Source organism: Styela clava, chromosome 2 (assembly GCF_964204865.1).
Source record: "Styela clava chromosome 2, kaStyClav1.hap1.2, whole genome shotgun sequence".
NCBI lineage: Eukaryota > Metazoa > Chordata > Ascidiacea > Stolidobranchia > Styelidae > Styela > Styela clava.
The window spans coordinates 5698942-5704003 of NC_135251.1; positions in this window are offsets into that span (position 1 = coordinate 5698942).

Genomic DNA, 5062 nt, shown 5'->3' on the forward strand with positions numbered 1-5062 from the left:
AACCTGCTGTTTATATGGCTGCCCCATAACGGAGGAGACCATTCTAATAGCGGTTTGGACCATATATTATCTGGCTTTCAAATTGGGTTAAGTTAGTAGGTAGTCAGTACATTAATCCATGAATGAGAGATTCTATGGCTCGATAATGATCTGGGTGAATGATAATTTATAAAGACACATACTTGGTACTTTTCTTTTGGTATTTCCGACAAAAAAAAAAAAAAAAAATTGGGAACCCTAAAACGAGGTTTAAAAAAAGTATAAAAAAATCTATAGAACCGAATATTAAATTTGAACTTTGCAATCAAAATTTTTGTAGTGTTTGTGGAATAGGGGGTGATAGAAAGTGTGGCTGTCGTAGGGCGTTCCATTTCACTGCTTATCTGTTAGGGTTTCCTCCGCCATCAAGTCCATTATTACAAACAAAAGCCGATAATAAATAATTTTTTTTTTAACTGTGATTGATTATTGTTTTGTGCGGGTCAGTGTGTAGGACCGATCAAAGTCATCTAGGCTCCCGACCCTTGTGTATATAAGCTCATCGTGGCATAGTATAGTACCATGGATGAGGGCAAATAAGAGAAAATATAAATAGGATAAAGAAATGAATGAGTCAGCAATTTTAGGTAATTGAAGATTTTGAGAGGTCATGTATTGTCTGAAACCGGACACATTAAAGAAAATTTACAACAATCATAAAAAGAACAAATTTTGTTTTATTAATTATTCGAATAATTCATTGGACACAGACCATAACCAGAAGCGGAATTTGAGGAGAAGAAAATACGTTGATCACAGATTCTGTAACATAGAGTATGATGTGAAATTTCATTGGATACGTTCTTAATCATACATGAATATAAGTGAAAAAACACCAGAGATATCTCTAATGGACTTTAATCTTTTGAGGTCCTGATTATTATAAGAATAGGCAGGCAAATGACGTCAAAAGATCTTTCTTATCATAGGAATATTAATTACTGAAACAGCTACGAAATTACAGGCACTGCTAGCAACGAACTGGCGTTTTTAAACCCCTTGCCGGCGGTTAACCGCTTCCACAGAACGACAGATTGGCGCGGTCACGGTGACCTTGTGTCAACAGGTTAATCTACTATCTGTTATGTAATAAATAACCTTGCCGCGCATCGATTGAAATTTGGACTTTGCTCTGTGACACACAATGGCGTGGACTTAGGAACGCAGGGTTTGAATTGAACATCCTTTCGCTTACATCAGCTGCTACTTTTATAAGTTTAGTCGGTATTATCGGGGAATTAACTTAATTTGGAGAAATTCTTTATGAAGATTTTAGTGCCAGTTTATTCTATGTAATCTTATCGATAATATTTATCGCTGATTGCAGCTGTTGCCATTACGACATAACCTCTATCTTGCGTAGGAGTTTTTGTATGCTCCTTACTAATATAGCTTTAAATAGGCCCGTTGTTGAAATTAAATTCAAATTTGTGTAGTTTGGCAACTATTCAACGCGCAAATCGTAACTTCGAAGTAAATATACCTATTTTGAAAAAAAAAACGTCACTTAACTGTGGTCGCAAAGACGACTTAGTAGTTCAAAAGTGAGTACACATATTAATCTTTTTCGGTTCCATACCTATTCAACAGAGTAGGCAATAAAATAATGGAGAAAAGCAAAGCGGATCGAGACCGCTCTCAAATTTTGTGGGATTATAAAACCAATTACAAAATCTGGAGAGTGCAAAATCAAAAAAGCTCTTGTCGAAAGGTGGTTCGTGGCCGCTAGCTAAACATAGGTTTGGTTCGGGAATAGCGTTTCAATGTAATCACGAAATGCGACTTGGTGCGGTATTCTTGCTTTGATTAACAACCATAGACTTCAACCACTTGATTCTATAATCAGTTTTGTTTAAATGTTTTGGACGTCTGTTGTGCCGTTATGTAGTTGAAATATACTTACGAATACTGTTGTACACACAAGAATAAAACAAAGTGCACAATTTGAGCCCTGCGTTTTTTTGCGACGCGCACAGTCGAATTTACCTCATGAATAGAGGCGTTTCGTGGGATGTTTCGAGGGCGTAAGTGTAAAAAAATGTATATTGTTCCGATAATATGAAGAAGGCTTGCGTTTTAATTATTGCGCTGCTTCTTTGTGTTTAATATAAGGGCACTGGAATTAATTAATGTGTACTCGATGATGGTGTTTTATTTTGTGTTAGACTACCGGTGGCGTAACTGTCCTGCTATTGAGAAAAGTCGTTTTTTATTACAACAGTACAAGGCTAACTTCAACCTTGTCGGTTATGAAATTAGTTGAACAGGTATTCATGGCATTTGCTATAGCGGTACCGTAGGTTAGTCCTAGCCTAGGAAGTACTGGTACCGTAGTACTTGCCAGCGAGACCTGAACACTGCCGCTTGACAGCTTGATGTAATCTGTATATTGTTCATGTACTGTCAGACTGTATTTTGGCAGTATTACTTGAATTAGTTAGGGTTGATTTTACTGTAATGTTAATGTACGATAGTCATATTGGGACTGGTGTTCGGTAATTTTTACTTGATGTGTTTTTCCACTTGCTCGACTGTGGGTGAATGTGTTACAACATTCGTCAGTTCGTTGTACTGTTATAAAGTTTCTCGATGTTAGGTTTTACTTTTTTCCTTGATCTTTTCTTTGCTTTTGATTGTGTTGTTTATTCTATGTGCTGTGTTATAGATGAGAGATAAAAAAAAACTCCTTTTGTATTAATTATTATTAAATAGTAAGTTCATGAATCTGTAACAAATAACTGGTTACCAGTTCCCATACCCAACATGGACTGGTAACTGGACGAGATACTATGGTATGCCACATGATTGAGCTGTTTTAATAACTCTCGTCTCCTCTGGAATAAATATGCAAATCCCTTACTTATTTTCATATAGTTTATCGCAAGGGATATTTTGGAATATTAAATTATTTTTATTTGAACATTACTGGTTGTGACGTCCTTATGACACATTTCCTTTATGGTTTCGCATGCAGGCCTGACTAATTATTTTACTTGATAGATTTATTTAGCTGTGAGTGATATTTTGAATGTATTTTTAGAAACTGTTAAAAAACTCAATATTATTTCTGTTCTTAACCCATTAGTTATTTTATATGCTACACTTGATAATAAAAAGCCAACAAACCAAGGCAGAAATCTAAATGCGCTACAGTCGAATAACTAAACATATTGCTGTCAGTTTACTTTTTAAAATTGATGTAGTAGTGTTTTATTGCTTAGATGTTTACACTCATTGATGTCTTTACCTTATTTTATGTTCCATATTAATATACACGTATGTTCTATCAATTAACACTTGAATACATCACATGTGTCTTTTATTAACACTTAATATTTTCTTCACCTCGTAGGAGGTGGGAACAGGGAATATATTCCATGTAGAAAAGAAATTTTCATTTATTGTTTGGTTGGCAAGAGGGTTGTTGCATTTGGAAAGTAGCGTTCTTGGTAGTTTCTTTACCTTTGTTTGTTGGCTTTTTAATATTAAATATGGCACACAAATGATTAGTAAAAGTATGTTTGAAGCAGAACTATGTATTTTTATATGAGAGTGTGACCACGATTGTTTAGAGCTCTCAAATTTAAGTAAATTCGCTGCAATTTGCGTGATTCTCTGACTATAATTCCAAGAAATCTTCATTTATTGTATGGTTGACTAGACTAGATCAGGGCTACTCAACTTGCGGACTGCGGTCCGAATCTGAACCTTTCGAGTATTTGATTCGGACCCCACCTAATTCTTTATTTTGGATCATCAGCCCCACTTTTGAAGTTCCCTTTTATAAAATGACTTTTATAGTTTTGAATTTATATAAAAAGAACTATAGCACCATGATGAACAATCTTGATTAGCTGATAACCATTAGCCAGTGCGCGTTTAAGGATGTCGAAATATAGTTTCTGGAAAGATCGGACCCAGATAATTTTGAAGTTTTGTATGCGGATCTTTGGTAAAAATAGTTAGGTAGCCCTGGTCTAGAGCGTCTTAAAAAAGAAGCTTAGTTCTCTTGCATGATTGACTTATTTATTAGACACGGAGTCGACCTATTAATTGTTTGACTAAGTTGTAGTAACAATCTTCTTGTTGTTTTTGGGTGAACACTATTACCTCATCTACTGGTGTTCATAGCCATATTTTTCTATGTTACAGGTTTGTTTTTTTGTGCTGTAAACTCTTTTAGGTGATACCTATTTAAGACTTAATCACAGGTGTTGTTGCTTGTTAACCAGTATTGGTTTTTCGTGCCTTCCTCCACACTAAAATGCCATTTTTACATTTTATATAATGTTAATACGAAGTTTATTTTCATGATTGTGAAAAAAAGATACGAGTTACTGATTGCATAATAGCAGTGGAATCAGATGTTATAAAAGTTCTTAAAAATTAGGCAAAAGACATGAAAGTCTAAAAACTACCCATTTAGCAGGATGTGCCAACAGTAGAACCAAAGCCTTGTATATAATTGGGTTAACCATTGACAAATATATATTGGTTTGCTGTCTACCGGTATGTTTGTATTTAGCAAACTTTGCTACGAGTTTGAATTGTGGGTAGCATGGTAATTATAGTGGGTATTGAAAAGTAGGTGTGGTTATACTTGAATAGTATATTTGGTATCCCAAGATTTTGTTCTTTTTTTGTGTGAATTCCTCAGTTGCGAAAGGCTATTGTAGGATATATATTTAATGTTTCATATCAAAACCATTTTATTAGAATGTTCTCGTCAATTACTATTTTGCAATTTCTCTAACCTCATCTAAATTGAACTTTGCGACCAAATAACTTATTATTCGATTCGAAGTGCACAGCTCTACCTATGACTTGACTTGACCGTAACCCCTGGATTTATAAACTTTCTAACAAAACAAATAAAACCCCATCATCGAGTACACAATAGTTAATTCCACTGCCCTTATCTTTCCGACACTGCAAGACCTCTTATCGACTTTCCCCACTTCCAAGACAAATAATATGTTTTTTGCCACCGTGAGAATCTAGTCAGATGAACTCTATCAAGGAA